At 46.1% G+C, this 20,677-nt stretch overlaps 1 protein-coding gene across 2 annotated transcripts in view; it reads right to left on the reverse strand.

Annotated features, from left to right (window-relative positions):
• The window catches only part of LOC125457358 (SAM domain-containing protein SAMSN-1-like), a 161,423-nt gene that overhangs the window by 28,226 nt on the left and 112,520 nt on the right, over nucleotides 1–20,677 (reverse strand). The gene's annotated exons all lie outside the window — the stretch shown is intronic.

The raw sequence follows: 20,677 nt of genomic DNA on the forward strand, positions 1-20,677 counted from the left end.
CCCCTTAATATTTTCCTATTATTAACGTATTATCAAGTCTGTAATTAAACAACTGCTTCAAAAGTAGATAGGGGAAGCTATTCCCACCGTAGAAAAGAACAAGAGGGACATAAATTTAAACTGATTTGCACACAAAGCAAGGGTGACATTGGGAAAACAAAATTCACCTAGCAAGTAGTTAGGGTCTAGAATGTGAGAGATAATGGGAACTGCAGATGCTGGAGAATCTGAGATTAAAAAAGTGTAGTGCTGGGTGAACACAGCAGGCCAAGCAGCATCTTAGGTGCTGCTTGGCCTGCTGTGTTCATCCAACTCTACACTTTGTTATCTCAGAGTCTGGAATGTAGTGTCTAGAAATGAGGCAGGTTCATTTGAAGCATTCAGAAGGAGCATTGGATGATTATTTGGATAGAAATGCCATGCAAGGAAATGGAAAAAGAGCAGGGGATTAGTGCTGAGGATTAGAACCGGTTTTGATACAAGGGAGTGAATGGCCTCCTTCTATACTGTGATAATTCTGTGATACCACTATCCTGAGAATCAGTCTGGTGGCTGTCTTGTGCATTTCTTCTATGGCAAGTATATACTTCCTTACAGTAGGCAACTAAATCAGCATGCAGGTTTCCAAATGTGCTTTCAGCAAGGATTGGTACTGTTGGAACCATATCTCTCTCTCCGTGCTCAGATCCTCTCGTGGTAAAGGCCAACATACCATTTGTTTCATGGTGCACAAACATTTGAGCTTTTACTGACTCATGAACAAAGATGGCCAGATCCCTTTGGACATTAGCACTCCCCACAACCTCTAACAAAATAAGTTATTCCCTGTGGCCCAGTTTTACGCGCATGCTGTAATGGTCACAACTGAGGCAAAATGCCAAAATTACAAGTCCTGTCCCTGAACCTTTCATTGATGGGTGGGGCATGAAATTGAAGGCAGGTGGCCATTAACTGGCCCACTGTCTCCCCTGTAATGGGATTTTGGAGTCCACAGTGTTTAGAACCCAATGCATGGAAAACAGACTGGTAAGAGCAGAACTATTCTCTTTTTGACAGCCAGGGTACCATGCAGAAACCTGGGATATTCTTGTAAATATGGCTATAAGACCATAAGAGGTAGGAGCAGAAATTAGGCCATTTGGCTCATCAAGTCTGCTCTGCCATTCAATCATGGCTGATAAGTTCCTCAAGCCCATTCCCCCATTTTCTCCCAGTAACCCTTGATCCCCTTGATAATCAAGAACCTATCTATCTCTGTCTTAAATGTACTCAATGACCTGGCCTCCGCAGCCTTCTGTGGCACTGAATTCCATAGATTCACCACTCTCTGCCTGAAGAAGTTTCTCCTTATTTCCATTCTAAAAGGTCTTCCCTTTACTCTAAGGCTGCGGCCTTGGGTCCTCGTCTCTCCTCCCAACGGGAACATCTTACCAACTTCCACTCTATCCGCCCATTCAGTATTCTGTAAGTTTCAATTAGATGCCCCCCATCCTTCTAAACTCCAATGAGTATAGTCCCAAAGTCCTCAAACGTTCTTCATATATTAAGCTTTTCATTCCTGGGACCATCCTTGTGAACCTCCTCTGAACCGGCTCCAGGGCTAGTAGATCCTTCTTGAGATATGGGGCCCAAAACTGCACACAATACTCCAAATGTGGCCTGACCAGAGCCTTATAAAGCCTCAGTAGTACATCCCTGCTTTTATATTCTAGTCCTCTCAAAATAAATGCCAACATTGCATTTGCCTTCCTGACTACTGACTCAACCTGCAAGCTTACCTTGAGAGAATCCTGGACCAGATCTCCCAAGTCTCTTTGCATTTCAGGTTCCAGGACACCTTGGGGTTGCGGGGTTCAGGAATCCTTTGGTTGGGGGCAATGGAGTCAGTCACCATTTTGTGCAGTTAGCTGCGTTAATGATTGTGCACAAATGTAGCATAAGCCCCTTGAGATTGCCCAACTTGTCCAGTACTGTCAACACATGTCAATAAGTTTTGGACTTGTCAAGAATTGTTTGGAAGTATAAAAATGTGGACATTAAAATTGATCAGAAACTGAATGGGACTCACTATATAAATACATACAAGAGCAGGTCAGAGACTAAGAATCCTATAATGAGTAACTCCCCAAAACCTGTGCAACACCTACAGGACAGGAGTGTGATGGAATACTCATCTATTTCCTGGATGGGTGCAGTTCCAACAACACTCAAAAAACTCAACACATTCCAGGACAAAGTAGCCTTAGCAGAAGTCGACTGAAAATCCAAATATGAGTCATTCTGCAACTCCCCTTATTAATTTTGTTAATAATATTCTCAAAAACGCTCCAAGGCTGTCAAACACAATTTCCAATCACAAATCCATAAGACCATAAGACATAGGAGTGGAAGTAAGGCCATTCGGCCCATCGAGCCCACTCCGCCATTTAAATCATGGCTGATGGGCATTTCAACACCACTTCCCTGCACTCTCCCCATAGCCCTTGATTCCTTGTGAGATCAAGAATTTATCGATCTCCGCCTTGAAGATATTTAACGTCCCGGCCTCCATTGCGCTCCGTGGCAATGAATTCCACAAGCCCACCACTCTCTGGCTGAAGAAATATCTCCTCATTTCCGTTTTTAAATTTACCCCCTCTAATTCTAAGGTTGTGCCCACAGGCCCTAGTCTCCCCACCTAACGGAAACAACTTCCCAGCGTCCACCCTTCCTAACCATACATTACCTTGTAAGTTACTATTAGATCTCCCCTCAATCTTCTAAACTGTAATGAATACAATCCCAGGATCCTCAGCCGTTCATCGTATGTTAAACCTACCATTCCAGGGATCATCCGTGTGAATCTCCGCTGGACACGCTCCAGGGCTAATATGTCCTTCCTGAGGTGTGGGGCCCAAAATTGGACACAGTATTCTAAATGGGGCCTAACTAGAGCTTTATAAAGCCTCAGAAGCACATCACTGCTTTTATATTCCAACCCTCTTGAGATAAACGACAACATTACATTCGCTTTCTTAATCACGGACTCTACCTGCAAGTTAACCTTTAGGGAATCCTGGACCAACACTCCCTTTGTACTTCTGCTTTACGGATTTTCTCACTATTTAGAAAATCCGTGCTGACTATGCTCTATCAGAGTTTTTTTATCCAAATATCTATTTTATTAAGTCCCTTCTGACAGATTCTAGCATTTTCCTTCCCCTGATGTAAGCCTGATAGGTGTGTAGCTCCTCGTGCTTTTTCTTTTGATCAATTCTTAAATAATAGGGTGACATCTACAACATTCCAATCTACAGGAATCATTCTGGAATCTGTAGAAACTTGGAAGATAATCGTCAATGCATTGATTATTTCCATAGTCACCTCCTTCAAAACTTTGGGATATGGACTAACAGGTCCTAGGGATTTATCAACTTTCAGCTGCATTAATTTCTCAAGACAGCTTTCTTACTGATACAAATTTCCTTCACCATTTCACTCTCCCATTACCAGGTCCTCAGGATTTGTCAATTTCAATCCAATTACTTTATTCGGTACTAATTTTTCACCAAGGTCCTATTCTTTCAGCTTCTCATTTTTACTAATGCCTTGGGTCTCTCGTATTTCTCAGAAATTTCTTGCGTCTTCCACCAGGACCAAAAATTACTTATTTAGTTTCTCTGCGATTTCCCTATTTTCCATTATAAACTCTCTTGTCAGTGCCTGGAATGGAGCCACATGGGTCTTCATTGTTTCATTTGCTGCAAAGCACTTGAGACTTCCTGAAGGCAGCTTTATAAATGAGTTTATACTTTCTTTACATCATAAGGCTTTTCCATTACAATAGACATCACAAGTAACCTAGACTTGGATCATAGAATCCATACAGATTGTAAACAGGCCATTCGGCACAACAATTCCACACCGAATCTCCGAAGAGCAAACCCACCCAGACTTGCCCCTGTCCAATCTCTATAGCCCTGCACTTCCCATTGCCAATCCACCTAACCTACACATCCCTAGATACTATGGGCAATTTAGCTTAGCCAATAAACCTAACCTGTGCATTTTTGGACTGTGGGAGGAATCCAGAGCACCCGGCTGAAAGGCACATAGACACAGGGAGAATGTGCAAACTCCACACAGACAGTCACCTGAGGCTGGAATCGAACCTGGGCCCCAGTGCTCTGAGGCAGCAGTGTTAACCACTGAGCCACCCTATTGCATAAGATGTGAGATTCAGTCTGACCCGTCAAGTGTAAATCTATATTAACAGTGGAAGATGGTCTGGGGTGCTCTATCCATTCTTGGTTTCTCCAGTATCACTCAAAGTTGTGACAAAAGTTTGATCAATATATGTGTGTGAGTAACATTTTTGGAATTTAGGTTTGAACAAAGTGGCATATAGGTTTGGTTACTTTTCCAAAAAATAATCAAGTTCAGACAGTCTTCCCAGAACAGCACCAAATCCAGAAGTTGCTGGAAAAGCTCTAGCAACATCAGTGAAGAAAAAGATCAGAGCTAACGTTTCAGGCCCGGTGACCAGCCCCCAGAACCGTTCTGGTTTTTTTTCCTTCACAGGTGCTGCCAGAGCTGCTGAGGTTTTCCAGCAGCTTCTGTTTTTGTTCCTGATTTACAGCATCCGCAGTTCTTTTGGTTTTTACCGAATCCAGCATGTGTCAAAGAGCAGGAAGCCCCCGGGAGCGCAAATGAAAATTTGTTTTTACTGAGGCAGGTTATAGCAGGTGGAGAGAACAGTTAAGCTTGTTTTTGGTTCAGGGTAATCAAAGATTGATTTTTACCTAAAATCCCAGAAATTCTAGGTTTTTAGGGCAGTTTGGATGAGATCTGCTGGGTTCAGAAACAAATATTCATTAAAAGGAAGGCAGTACACCTCAGGGAAAGTGTAGTGACTTCAGTGCATGTGCTTTTCTTCAAAGAAATTTTCTAACCAGTGTTTGGCTGGAAATCAGCAAGATATTAAAAGCTGAGAAGGTCTCCATTTTGTGAGTATTTTTGCAGGAAAAGTTCATAGTTCTGGAACAGATCAGTTAAGTCAAACTTAGATATTTTATACAGAGGGGTAATTTCACTGGGTTTTAATCTCTGTAATGGATAATGTCAGGAAATGGGATGAGACTTTGTTTTTCTATAAGTTTCAGGGTCTTTCGATCTGCGCTCTAAATTTAGAGTTTGATTTGTTTTTTTTTATCGAAGTAAACTTCTTTTCTGTTGTTAAAAAAACTCTGCATCTGTGTGTGACTCCGTAACAGTGAATAACCATTCATGTTAACCAAAGCAAAAAGAAATGATCAAACCACGTTTCATTATGACATTTGACTTGTCCAGTAGTAACATCAGTTGGAATTGTAACAATATCAATAAACAGACAATTGGTTCATTGTCACATGGTGTAGGCGGGATCTTGCTGTGTATAATTGCGAATGAATTTTCTACATTGCAACAGATATAGAATTGAATCACCTTCTTTCAAATGAGCTTTGACTTACTTCTTACCCATCCCAATTCAAGAATCATTTCATTCATCTTATGGTTTAAACATTGGTTATGTTTATTCTCCTATACAACCACCGTTAGCAATTAATCAGATGGAATTATTGAGGCTAGGCAATGAGATAGCGTTCATGCCCCAGGGCTAGAATCCAGGGCCCCAGGCTAATATTCTGGCAATGTGTCCAAATCTCACTGGGACACATGGAGAAATTTGAATTCAATGCAAAATAAATCTGGAATTTTTAAATCTGCTAGTCACTTACAAACGTAATCATGACTGGTGTTGCAAGAACTCATCATCCTGACCCGTCCAGACTACATGTGACTCCAGACCCACAGTGATGGGGTTGACTCTTAACAGTTCTCTGGTAGACAGGAATAGGTAGTAAGAGCACACCTAGCCAGTGACACTCACATTCTAAGGAGGAATATACAATATCTACTTACTCACTAACAATACAATGCTCAACCTGAGCCATGAAATGAACAACATCAGCATGAAATGCTCCCAGGACATGGACAGCACAGGGTTAGATGCAGAGTAAATCTTCCTCTACACTGTCCCCATCAATCTATCTCGGTTACGGCTTTATGCTATTTAAATTAGGAAGATTAAAAACTATAAGAGACGTAGGTGATATAGCATCCTTTCACCGTGACCTACAAAACATAGACAAGGTGTCATCTGTCTGTTGATTTGATCCCCAGAGGATGAGGTTTGGTGTTTATATCTGTGTTCATATCTGTGTTTGATATGAACAGATGAAGAGATATAGTGTCTCCTAGCCTGCTTGCAATAAAGAGACAGTTTGGTTTCTCAGATCCTCAGCAGACACCACACAAGATCTGGTAGGAGCAGGAACACTGTTCTGCCTGAAACTGGGTTATGGCGGTGGCGTCACGGGGATCTTTCAGAAGACTTTGCAAATGGACAACCATCCGCATATGCTGAGTTCAGAGGATCGGATTGGCTGGCATCGAATTTAAAGAGCTGACTAGTTGGCTAATTAATGGCCAAGAGGGTCCACTGGCCATAGACAGGCTGAGCTGATGTTTCCCATTGCTGGTAAATTACCATCAGGGTAGGGAGATAACAGGCACTGTCCCAGGCCAGCCAGCCCTCTCCTAAGAAGGCTGTACAATTGTACCATTGACTCCAATCTCCCCTCCAAGATTCAACATCACTCTTTGATCTTCTCTTCGTAAGTCCAAAGATGTGCAAGCTAGGTGGATTGGCCATGCTAAATTGCCTGTAGTGTTCAGTGATATATAGATTAGGTGGGTAATAGGAGGAATGGGTCTGGGGGAGACGTGTTAAGGGCCGAAGGGTCTGTTTCCACACTGTAGGGATTCTATGATCTATGAACATTACTTCTTTGATTCCCACAGTGATGCTGTGGCTCCATGAGTCACACTCTGAGCTCTGTGCCTGGAGGTCCAACCCCAGCTACACCAGACCTAATCCAGGCCAACGCTCTCAATAAAAACCGAAAGAACTGCAGAGGCTGTAAATCAGGAAAAAAAAGTTGCTGGGAAAGTTCAGCAGTTCTGAGGAAGGGTCACTGAACCCAAATCGTTACCTCTGATTTTTTTCTTCACAGATGCTTTGCCAGCATAACACAATGTGGAGCTAGAGGAACACAGCAGGCCAGGCAGCGTCAAAGGAGCAGGATAGCTGACATTTTGGCCTGAAACGTCAGCTTTCCTGCTCCCCTGATGCTGCCTGGCCTGCTGTGCTCCTCCAGTGCCACACTGTATTATCTCAGACTCCAGCATTGGCAGTTCCTACTGTCTCTGAGCTTTTCCAGCATTTATTTCAACTCTGTCAGTGCAGCGTTGAGGGAGGGAGTGCTGTTATGTCGGGGTTCACTCAGTTCACGTCAGATGTTACATTAAGATCCAAGCTTCATCACAGAATCCCTACAGTGTGGAAGTAGGCCATTCAGCCCATCGAGTCCATAGTGATCTCTGAAAAGCAGCCCACCCAGACCCATCCCCCTACCCTATCCCTGTAATCTGACATTTCCCATTGGCCGATCCACCTAACTGCACATCTTTGGACGGTGGGAGGAAACCCCTACAGACACAGGAAGAACGTCGACCAAGGGTGGAATTGAACCTGGGTCCCTGGTGCTGTGAGGCAGCAGCTTTAACCACTGAGCCACCGTGCCACTCTTTGCCACTCCTAAGGGCGGCATGGTGGCTCAGTGGTCAGCACTGCAGCCTCACAGCACCAGGGACCCAGGTTCGATTCCAGCCTCAGGTGACTGTCTGTGTGGAGTTTGCACATTCTCCCCGTGTCTGCGTGGGGTTCCTCCGGGAGATCCAGTTTCCTCCCACAGTCCAAAGATGTGCAGGCTAGGTGGATCGGCCATGCTGAAATTGCCTGTGGTAGCGAGTTTTGAGAAGATTTGTAGCTCAGGTTGAGGTTCTGGATGTGAGTTTGCTCGCTGAGCTGGAAGGTTAGTTTTCAGACGTTTCGTCACCATTCTAGGTAACATCATCAGTGAGCCTCCGACGAAGCGCTGGTGTTATGTCCTGCTTTCTATTTATCTGGTTAGGTTTCCTTGGGTTGGTGATGTCATTTCCTGACATCATTTCCACAAATGACATCACCAACGCAAGGAAACCTAAACAGATAACTAGAAAGCGGGACATAACACCAGCGCTTCGTCGGAGGCTCACTGATGATGTTACCTAGGATGGTGACGAAACGTCTGAAAACTAACCTTCCAGCTCAGTGAGCAAACTCACATCCATTGCCTGTGGTGTTCAGGGGTATGTGGGTTTTGGGGGATGGATCTGGGTGGGATGCTTCGAAGGGCGGTGTGGACTTGTTGGGCCAAAGGGCCTGTTTCCGCACTCTAGGGAATCTAATCTAAAAAATATCCTGAGGTCATGAGAGGTGCTATAGCTATGCATGTCTTGCATTCCTTATTAGAAGCATTTGTGATGTTCTCTGAACCTTTATTGCATTTTCAATATCTATTGAATGACTCAAATATCTTTTCAATTCTTTCCACGCCGCTACCTCATGGAGAAAAGTATCGCTTCTAATTTGGGAAACTGTTGTTGAAGCAAATTATTTGAAAAATTATTTTAACATGTTTCATGTTTCACTTCCAGTTTTTAAAAAAACTATGGTATTTTTGAGGTTCCTCCTCAATTTTCCAGGAATAAATCAGTTTCATCTAAAACTTCTACTCTTTAGCTTGCAATTTTTGCATTCACAAAGTCACTCCCCTCCAGATAATTTGTTTGTTGAACATGTTAAGGTTGAAAGTTAGGAAGACTCTAGATTCATTTTGCAACTTTCTGGGTTCAAAATTGAGTTCAACATCTTCAGACAGTGAATCCATTCCTTCCTTTTCTTTTAGCTTTACTTGTTGCATTCTTTGTCACCATGCCATCTCTCCCACCCCTAACCGATCCCCACTCCGCTGGTCATGTCTGTTCTTTCCACTCACATTCTGACATTCCAATCATTTAATCTGTCCTATCAGTCCCCTTTCTCCCCAGCACTCCACCTCTCAAAAACAATCACAGCACAAATGCTGCCCTCTCTACGCTTCACTGATGAAGAGCAATTGAGACTCGAAATTTAGCTTGCTGTCTCTACATGCATGTTGCCTGTCCCACGGTGATCTCCAGCAATTTTGTTTTCTCTCAGCTCTAGATTTACTTGGCTATGTTTGCTGTGTTTACTGAGGTCAGGGACACTGTGATTGATACTGAGTGGAGTGGATGGGGTGCTAGAATGAGGTCAAATTTTGGAAGGGGTAAGATACGGGAGCGCCAAATCCTGATTCCTACCCAGAGTTTGTGTTCCAGCGAGAATGGGTTTGCCTTTCCCTGTAATGGCTTCACAGTCGAATAGCTGCTGCAGTAGAGTGTCTGAGTTCATATGTGAAAATTGGCCACCTGAAGGCTGTATTGGAGGTCTGTCTCATTCATTGAGGTTTACATAATGACAGAAAAGAACAGCAAATCTGACAAGCAGCTAAAAAGGCACATTGACCTAAATTGCAAGATGCCTTTGCGTTCAGGTCCATTGTTCCCTGAAGGTGGCAATGCAGGTCAATAGGGTGGTCAAGATGGAATGAGGCTTGCTTTCCTTCATTGGACCGGGTATTGAGTACAAGATTTGGCAGGTCATGTTGCAGTTGTATAGGACTTTGGTTCGGCCACATTTGGAGTACTGTGTACATTTCTGGTCGCCACATTACCAAAAGGATGTGGATGCTTTGGAGAGGGTGCAGAGGAGGTTCACCAGGATGTTGCCTGGTGTGGAGGGTGCTAGCCATGAAGAAAGGTTGAGTAGATTAGGATTATTTTCATTAGAAAGACGGAGATTGAGGGGGGACCTGCTTGAGGTCCACAAAATCATGAGGGGTATAGTCAGGGTGGACAGCAAAAAGCTTTTCCCCAGAGTGGAGGACTCAATTACTAGGGGTCATGAGTTCAAAGTGAGAGGAGGAAAGTTTAAGGGAGATATGCGTGGAAAGTTCTTTACACAGAGGGTGGTGGGTGCCTGGAACGCGTTGCCAGCGGAGGTGGTAAACACAGACACAATAGTGTCTTTTAAGATGTATCTGGACAGGTACATGGAAGGACAGGGAGCAAAGGGTTACAGACCCTTAGGAAATAGATGACAGGTTTAGACAGAGGATCTTGATCGGCGCAGGCTTGGAGGGCCAAAGGCCCTGTTCCTGGCCTGTAACTTTCTTTGTTCTTTGTTCTTTGTACAGGAGCATGGAAGTCTTGCCACGGTAGTACCAGGCCTTGGTGAGACCACATCTGGGGCACAACGTGCAGTTTTGGTCTCCTTAGCAAAGAAAATATAGACATGTCACAGAGGGAATACAGTGAAGTTTCAGCATACTGACTCCTTGGATGGCTGACATGTCCCAGGAGGAAAATGTGGGTCGACTGGACCTGTATTCAGTGGAATTTAGAAATCTAAGAGGGCATCTGATGGAAATATTAAAAATTCTGGCAGGTTTAGGCAGACTGGAAGCAAGAACCATATTTACTCTGGCTGGGAGCTCCACAATCAGGGGTCACAGTCTCAGAATGTGCCATAGACCATTGTAGACTGAAAGCAAGAGAAATTCCTTCACTCAGGGGATAACGAGCCTGTGGAATTGGCTACCGCAGAGTACCACAGAGGAAAAGTCACAGAATAATTTAAGAAATAAATCCATAGATTTCTACATGTTAAAACTAAGAAGGGGTAAGGGAAGAGAATGGGACTATGGTACTGAGGTGGGTGAATTGGTATGATCATATTGAATGGCAGAAGCAGTCACAATGGGCTGAATGGCCTACTCCTGTTCCTATTTTTCGATGTTTCTCTGTTTTCCTTCTGGAAGAAAGTTACTATTTGCTTCTGTGACCTGTCACAGCTCTCCACACTGTCCTCAGTTCAAGGGGAATGAACAATCCAACGTCCAACATCGACACAGCAACAGTACTGAGGACAGTCCATATCACAGTACTGGCCCAGCGGAGAGAGGGAGGGGCAGCTCACCCTTCAGCACTGGCCCCAGCAGAGACAGTGAGCTCCTCACTTTTGTTGTTGAAGAATCAGAAATTATCCACATCCCCCAGTTTTACTGGACAGGCCATGCTTTGATACAGCAATGGTAGATCTAGGTAGGTCTCACTAGGTAGGATGATCGATCAGTTAACCATTGAGCCCCATATGTGTTCTTTAACATTACAGAATCATTTGATTGGCTAGATATGGAGGAGATATTAGACAGTCACTAATAAATCCATCAAGGAATGCAGGAGGAACTTGTTTACTGAAAAAGGTAGTGTCAACGTGGAGCTCCAAATTTCAGAATTATATCAGGAATGATGGATAGAACGTCTTTAATACCATGAGGCAGATGTTCCAAAGAAATGAATTAGCCTCTAAACATCCTGCCTTAGTATTTCTCCTCTCTACTGCCACTGAACTACCCCCAAGAGGTGGCAAACCCATTTCGATCCTCTTCCTGCTACCCAGAATGTAAACATAGTGAGCAGGGCTTCCTGTGAAGGAGGACAATCTCTCTGATTTGGTTCAGAAAAGATTTACAAGGATGTTGCCAGGGTTGGACGCCTTGAGCTTTAAGGAAAAGCTGAATAGGGCTATTTTCTCTGGAGCTGTGAAGGCTGAGGGGTGGCCTTATAGAGGTTTATATGATCATGAGGGACATGGATAGGATGAATAGCCAAGGTCTATTCCCCAGAGTAGGGGAATCCAAAACTAGAGGGTATGGATTTGAGGTGAGAGGGGAAAGAATTAAAGTGGACCTAAGGAGCAACATTTTCGTGCAGAAGGTGGTGTGTGTATGGAATGAGCTGCCAGAAGAGGTGGTGGAGGCTGGTACAATTACAACATTTAAAAGGCATTTGGATTGATGCATAAACAGGAAGGGTTAAGAGGGATATGGGCCAAATGTTGGCAAATGGGACTAGATTAATATAGGATATGTGGTCAGCATGGACGGGATAGACTGTAGCACCTGTGTCCATGTTGGACAGCTCGATGATTCAATGGCTCTAAATAGCCCAACACCACCTTCCCAAAATGCCAATGAAAATCCATGCCTAAATGTTTAACTGAGATCAAGGGCAATAGACATGGACAAAGGGCACAAGAGACAAGTTCATTGCCAGCTGCAGAACTTTGCGGCAAAGTGGAGGATCAAGGGTTGGATGACTGGCCCCTGCCCAAGTTATCAGCCATCTCAGAGCCTGTCAAGCCAAGTTACCCTTGCTTTAGAGGGACTGCCCAGAAAGTTAAAGAAATTGGTGATTGGGGAAATGCTGTGTGACTGGTGGGAAGACTTTTCTGACTTCGTTAGTTCTAACCAGTAATTAACGCAGCAAAGTTGTCAGTGTCAAAATAATCCAGTTACTTTCCAGAGACAAGTCCAACACTGGACATTAGCATCCTTCAAATGGGGTTGGGAACCAGAGAAATGGAAACAGCAGAACAAATAACACTTTGGAAAAAAAGACTCAATCACTCATCAGCGTTAACTTTTACGGCCCACTTTGCAGACAGTAAATGTTGCAATCAGACTTCATTATACGGCCAAGATAATAAAATGTGAGGCTGGATGAACACAGCAGGCCAAGCAGCATCTCAGGAGCACAAAAGCTGACGTTTCGGGCCTAGACCCTTCATCAGAGAGGGGGATGGGGGGAGGGAACTGGAATAAATAGGGAGAGAGGGGGAGGCGGACCGAAGATGGAGAGTAAAGAAGATAGGTGGAGAGGGTGTAGGTGGGGAGGTAGGGAGGGGATAGGTCAGTCCAGGGAAGACGGACAGGTCAAGGAGGTGGGATGAGGTTAGTAGGTAGCTGGGGGTGCGGCTTGGGGTGGGAGGAAGGGATGGGTGAGAGGAAGAACCGGTTAGGGAGGCAGAGACAGGTTGGACTGGTTTTGGGATGCAGTGGGTGGGGGGGAAGAGCTGGGCTGGTTGTGTGGTGCAGTGGGGGGAGGGGATGAACTGGGCTGGTTGAGGGATGCAGTGGGGGAAGGGGAGATTTTGAAACTGGTGAAGTCCACATTGATACCATATGGCTGCAGGGTTCCCAGGCGGAATATGAGTTGCTGTTCCTGCAACCTTCGGGTGGCATCATTGTGGCAGTGCAGGAGGCCCATGATGGACATGTCATCAAGAGAATGGGAGGGGGAGTGGAAATGGTTTGCGACTGGGAGGTGCAGTTGTTTGTTGCGAACTGAGCGGAGGTGTTCTGCAAAGCGGTCCCCAAGCCTCCGCTTGGTTTCCCCAATGTAGAGAAAGCCGCACCGGGTACAGTGGATGCAGTATACCACATTGGCAGATGTGCAGGTGAACCTCTGCTTAATGTGGAATGTCATCTTGGGGCCTGGGATGGGGGTGAGGGAGGAGGTGTGGGGACAAGTGTAGCATTTCCTGCGGTTGCAGGGGAAGGTGCCGGGTGTGGTGGGGTTGGAGGGCAGTGTGGAGCGAACAAGGGAGTCACGGAGAGAGTGGTCTCTCCGGAAAGCAGACAGGGGTGGGAATGGAAAAATGTCTTGGGTGGTGGGGTCGGATTGTAAATGGCGGAAGTGTCGGAGGATAATGCGTTGTATCCGGAGGTTGGTAGGGTGGTGTGTGAGAACGAGGGGGATCCTCTTGGGGCGGTTGTGGCGGGGGCGGGGTGTGAGGGATGTGTCGCGGGAAATGCGGGAGACGCGGTCAAGGGCGTTCTCAATCACCGTGGGGGGGAAGTTGCGGTCCTTAAAGAACTTGGACATCTGGGATGTGCGGGAGTGGAATGTCTTATCGTGGGAGCAGATGCGGCGGAGGCGGAGGAATTGGGAATAGGGGATGGAATTTTTGCAGGAGGGTGGGTGGGAGGAGGTGTATTCTAGGTAGCTGTGGGAGTCGGTGGGCTTGTAATGGACATCAGTTACAAGCTGGTTGCCTGAGATGGAGACTGAGAGGTCCAGGAAGGTGAGGGATGTGCTGGAGATGGCCCAGGTGAACTGAAGGTTGGGGTGGAAGGTGTTGGTGAAGTGGATGAACTGTTCGAGCTCCTCTGGGGAGCAAGAGGCGGCGCCGATACAGTCATCAATGTACCGGAGGAAGAGGTGGGGTTTGGGGCCTGTGTAGGTGCGGAAGATGGACTGTTCCACGTAACCTACAAAGAGGCAGGCATAGCTGGGGCCCATGCGGGTGCCCATGGCCACCCCCTTAGTCTGTAGGAAGTGGGAGGAGTCAAAAGAGAAGTTGTTGAGTGTGAGGACGAGTTCCGCTAGGCGGATGAGAGTGTCGGTGGAGGGGGCCTGGTCGGGCCTGCGGGACAGGAAGAAGCGGAGGGCCTTGAGGCCATCTCCATGCGGAATGCAGGTGTACAGGGACTGGACGTCCATGGTGAATATGAGGTGTTGGGGGCCAGGGAATTGGAAGTCCTGGAGGAGGTGGAGGGCGTGGGTGGTGTCACGGACATAGGTGGGGAGTTCCTGGACCAAAGGGGAGAAAATGGAGTCCAGATAGGTGGAGATGAGTTCGGTGGGGCAGGAGCAGGCTGAGACGATGGGTCGACCAGGGCAGGCAGGTTTGTGGATTTTGGGAAGGAGATAGAAACGGGCCGTGCGGGGTTTGGGAACAATGAGGTTGGAGGCTGTGGGTGGGAGGTCCCCTGAGGTGATGAGTTCACCTGGGCCATCTCCAGCACATCCCTCACCTTCCTGGACCTCTCAGTCTCCATCTCAGGCAACCAGCTTGTAACTGATGTCCATTACAAGCCCACCGACTCCCACAGCTACCTAGAATACACCTCCTCCCACCCACCCTCCTGCAAAAATTCCATCCCCTATTCCCAATTCCTCCGCCTCCGCCGCATCTGCTCCCACGATAAGACATTCCACTCCCGCACATCCCAGATGTCCAAGTTCTTTAAGGACCGCAACTTCCCCCCCACGGTGATTGAGAACGCCCTTGACCGCGTCTCCCGCATTTCCCGCGACACATCCCTCACACCCCGCCCCCGCCACAACCGCCCCAAGAGGATCCCCCTCGTTCTCACACACCACCCTACCAACCTCCGGATACAACGCATTATCCTCCGACACTTCCGCCATTTACAATCCGACCCCACCACCCAAGACATTTTTCCATTCCCACCCCTGTCTGCTTTCCGGAGAGACCACTCTCTCCGTGACTCCCTTGTTCGCTCCACACTGCCCTCCAACCCCACCACACCCGGCACCTTCCCCTGCAACCGCAGGAAATGCTACACTTGTCCCCACACCTCCTCCCTCACCCCCATCCCAGGCCCCAAGATGACATTCCACATTAAGCAGAGGTTCACCTGCACATCTGCCAATGTGGTATACTGCATCCACTGTACCCGGTGCGGCTTTCTCTACATTGGGGAAACCAAGCGGAGGCTTGGGGACCGCTTTGCAGAACACCTCCGCTCAGTTCGCAACAAACAACTGCACCTCCCAGTCGCAAACCATTTCCACTCCCCCTCCCATTCTCTTGATGACATGTCCATCATGGGCCTCCTGCACTGCCACAATGATGCCACCCGAAGGTTGCAGGAACAGCAACTCATATTCCGCCTGGGAACCCTGCAGCCATATGGTATCAATGTGGACTTCACCAGTTTCAAAATCTCCCCTTCCCCCACTGCATCCCTCAACCAGCCCAGTTCATCCCCTCCCCCCACTGCACCACACAACCAGCCCAGCTCTTCCCCCCCACCCACTGCATCCCAAAACCAGTCCAACCTGTCTCTGCCTCCCTAACCGGTTCTTCCTCTCACCCATCCCTTCCTCCCACCCCAAGCCGCACCCCCAGCTACCTACTAACCTCATCCCACCTCCTTGACCTGTCCGTCTTCCCTGGACTGACCTATCCCCTCCCTACCTCCCCACCTACACCCTCTCCACCTATCTTCTTTACTCTCCATCTTCGGTCCGCCTCCCCCTCTCTCCCTATTTATTCCAGTTCCCTCCCCCCATCCCCCTCTCTGATGAAGGGTCTAGGCCCGAAACGTCAGCTTTTGTGCTCCTGAGATGCTGCTTGGCCTGCTGTGTTCATCCAGCCTCACATTTTATTATCTTGGAATCTCCAGCATCTGCAGTTCCCATTATCTCTGATACTACTTCATTATACGGCCAACTGGCTCAGATGAGGTAATCCCTGGTAGAGAACAGGATTGTCTCAGTAAGGAGTCAGTCTCTCCAACACTTCAATTCTCTTTTTTTAATCTTTCCTTTTGTTGTAGGAACAAAGGCCTTTGGCTGCTGTGTGTGTCACTGGGTGTGTCAGCCTAAATGACAAGTTAATATCTCTAGCTAGAGTGAGATAACCAAGTGCAGAGCTGGAAGAACACAGCAGCCCAAGCAGCATCAGAGGAGCAGGAAGGCTGACATTTCAGGTCTGGACCCTTCTTCAGAAATGGGGGAGGAGAAGGGGGCTTTGAAATAAATAGAGAGGGGGGAGGCGATGATAGAGGGTAGATAGAGGAGCAGATAGGTGGAGAGAAGACAGGCAGGTCAAGGAGGCAGGGATGGAGCCAGTGAAGGTGAGTGCAGGTAGAGAGTTGGTATGGGGGTTGGTCAGTGAGGAGGGAGGGGCAGGTAGGTGGGAGGGAAGACGGACAGGTCAAGGAGGCAGGGCTAAGGCTAGTAGGTACAAAATGGAGGTGGGGGTTGGTCAATGAGGTGGGAGGAGCGGTTAGGTGGGAGAGAAGACAGACAGGTCAAGGAGGTGGAGACGAGCTAGAGTGAGACATAAGTTCTGTCACAAGAACAAGAGTGGGTGACCCAGGAAAATGCATAAAACACCTGAACATTTTCGAAAAACTGGAGGCACATGTAGAACTTGGCAGGGCAAATGTTGGAGATTCTCAGATTTCTTGCTTACTTTGACAATTGCAATGTCCATTTATTTTTTGAGCCAATGTATACGATTTATTTAAATAGTCACTGGTCACCCTGCTATACTAAGGATGCTATTAAGTCGGAAAGGGTTCAGAAAAGATTTACAAAGATGTTAGTGTAACTGGAGGGTTTCAGCTACAGGTACAGGTTGGAGAGCTGAGATTTTCTTTTCCTGGAGCATCAGAGACTGAGGGGTGGCCTTATAGAGGTTTATAAAATTATGAGGGGCATGGATAAGATGAATAGCTAAGGCCTTTTTCCCAGGGTAGAATGTCCAAAACTCGATAGGTTTAAGGTGAGAGGGAAAGATCCAAAAGGGACCTGAGGGGCAACATTTTCACACAGAGGGTGGTGCGTGTATGGAATGAGCTGCCAGAGGAAGCAGTAGAGACAGGTGCAATTACAACATTTGAAAGGCATCTGAAAAATATATGGACAGGAAAGGTTTAAAGGTAACAGAAACAGAAGTTGCTGGAACAGCTCAGCAGGTCTGGCAGCATCTGTGAAGAGAAATCAGAGTTAACATTTCAGGTCCTTTTTCTGATGAAGGGTCTAGGTCCGAAACGTCAGCTTTTGTGCCCCTAAGATGCTGCTTGGCCTGCTGTGATCATCCAGCTCCACACTTTGTTATATTGGTTACAGGAGTTAGTTTAATTATTAAAATTGCCTTTTCTCCTCCTCAACCCCCACAAAAACAGGAACAATCTGGCAATGTCCAGATTAACCTGATGGTTCATGCGAAACTATTCCTGTCAAATCACGAGCCTAGCCAGCTGGCATACCTTGTGCCATCATTTTCAATTGTGTCCTGTTCGGACTTCATGGTGGTTCAGAAAGATTGTTCACCCCACAGCTGTTAAATCTTAAATCGGGACACCCAGACCCGTTAGTATCTACTACCTGAGAAAAATAGAGAAATAACATACATTTCTCATCCCTGGTGCATTCCAAAGTGATTTGCTTCTGACAAAACACGACTGAAATGGAGTTACTGTTGCAACGCAGGACATGCAGTAGCCAATCTGCACACAGCGAGCTCCAAAAATAGCCAGCAAAGCTAGCTACGGTTTTCTTCTGCACTTCAAGTTTCTATGGGTTTGGGCAGTTCCTATCTCCATAGTAACTGCAACAACTTGCATTTGTATACTGCCTGTCATGTTGGGAAGCATCCCAAGGACATCCTGCAGCAATGTAATCAGAAATAATGATTTCTGCTGAAAATGCTGCATTTTTTTAAAAAAACCATTCACCTGTTCAGGGTGTTCCTGGCGAGGCCAGTGTGTATTTCCCCTCCCCCGTTCCCCAGGAGAAGGGATGATGAGCCACCATTTTAAATCTTGGGGTGGAGGGAGCCCACAATTTTGCAAATAATCATACTGCGCTTGAAATGTTAACTCGGTTTCCCTGTCTACTCATGCTGCCAGACCTGCTGAATTTTTCTAGCACTTTTTTTTCAATGTCGGGAACTTACTGGGCTGTGATACCTGCCAAAGTTGAACAATGTTACCATCTAAACTCATAAACTTTGAGACTGCCAGGGACTGTCCTGAGCAGCACACTAGTACACAGTGTTCGGCACTTTGTACATCAGCATTGATTCAGCAATGACTGCTTCAGGACTGGAGATCTTTTTTTAAATTAAGTCATCTCAGCCCAATCTAAAATGTTCTCAGAAACACTCCCTAAACAGATACCAGTGATGGGCAGTAAGAGCTGACTCATCCCTGACCATCATTTAACCACTATTTCAGTTTCCTTATGTCACCATCGTACTCTTGCGATTGCATGACATTCAACTATTGTGTTTCCAGAAATTAGCGACACGTTAAAGGAGCAAAAACAGAAGTTGTTGGAATAATTCAGCAGGCCAGGCGGCATCTGTGAAGAAAAACTGGAGCTAATATTTTGGATGTCGTGACCTTTACTCAGATGCTGCCAGACCTACTGAGTTTTTCCAGCAACTTCTGTTTTTGTTCCTGATTTACAGCATCTGCCCTTCTCTCCGTTTCTATTAACAAATTAAGGAGGTCCAGTTCCACAGACCCCCTCTAAGACCCTGTTACACAAATGCAGAAGTCACACACACCAGCTTATCGCCCAATAGGTTTATTTGAAATCACAAGCTTTTGGAGTATAGCCCCGTCATCAGGTGAAGTGAGAGAGCAGCATGCTGACAGAGAATTTGTAGGCAGGGAGATCAAAACATCATTCAAATGGTGCGAGTGGAGTTTCGAATATTAACTCTCTGCAGGTGATCAAAAGTGAGTAAAGTGTCAACAGCTGAATAACAAGTGAAGGGATGACCTGTATTCTGATTAAATGAGGCAGAGAGATAATTACAAAAATTTAAAACTAACATAGTGCTCTAGACAAATCAAACGACTGGGATAACATGCTCGGAAGTATAACGGTTGCATGCCAAGGGTTTAACCAAAGTAACAAGTAATTCAAATGTACAAACTAATTAAGCTTCATAGCCACGAAGACGGCCTCAACTATGATCTTAAGTTCATGTCGTGCTACATGTGACGCCACCGCACTGTTCTGTATCTATAAAATCTTCCTTACTTGTTTTGACAGCATCACCTGGATAAATTGTTACAATCTCTCTACCTTAATTAGTTTGTACATTTTTGGAATACTTATTACTTTGGTTAGATCCTTGGCATGTGACTCTTATACCCCCCATGTTATTCCAGCCGTTTGCTTTGTCTCCAGCACTACATTAGTTTCAATTTGTTGTAATTATGTCTCTGCCTCATTTAATCGGATTATTGATCATCCCTTCGCTTGTTATTCAGCTGCTGACATTTTACTCACTGTCTAACACTCCTGGTCACCTGCAGAGACTTACTATCTGACACTCCACTTACACCACTTATATGATCTCTCAGCCCTTGATCTCTCTGCCAATAAATTTGGTGCCTGTGTGCTTTTTTCTCACTTTATCTGACAACGGGGCTGCGCTCTGAAAGCTCGTGATTTCAAATAAACCTGTTGGCCTACAACCTGGTGTCATGTGATTTCTGACTTTGCCGACCCCAGGCACGTCCTAATATACAAAACACACACACTCAGGGACCCCTGAAATACAGACACCAATCCCAAAGATCCCTGTAACTACAGGCTGGCATTCACAGACTCCTGTAAATACGAACACACACCCCAGAGAGCCTTTCATCTACAGCCTCACCTCAAGAGACCCTGTACATAGGGATATAATCTCAAAGATCCCTGTAAATACCGGAACACACTCCCGCAGGCTCCTATAAATATAGGCACAATCCCAAAGACCCCTGTAAATGCAGACATATTCCCAGCGACTTTGCAGAGAAAAGTATATCACCAGAGACCTTGTAAACACAAACACACTCCACTTATCCTTGTAAATACAGACACCCTCCATGGAGTCCTGTAAGTACAAACACATTCCATTAATCCCTGTAAATACAGACACACGCCATAGATTCCTGTAACACAGACACACTCCATAGATTCCTGTAAATACAGACACACTCCACAGATCTCTATAAATACAGATACACTCTGCATTTGGATTTATAATCAAATGAGTACACACATCCTTCCTTGTCTGCATAGTCATGCGATCTCTCCCATGAGGCACGCACGCTACAGGCAGCCTTCTTGGTGGTTGATATCTGGTAGAAGACTACTTTGACTAGAAAGGTGACTTGCGCACACAGAATGTGATGCCAGAAGTGAGCCTGAAATTGAGTAATGAGAAGCCATTGAGAAGAAGCAG

The sequence above is a fragment of the Stegostoma tigrinum genome, chromosome 12 (genome assembly GCF_030684315.1).
Source record: "Stegostoma tigrinum isolate sSteTig4 chromosome 12, sSteTig4.hap1, whole genome shotgun sequence".
Lineage (NCBI taxonomy): Eukaryota > Metazoa > Chordata > Chondrichthyes > Orectolobiformes > Stegostomatidae > Stegostoma > Stegostoma tigrinum.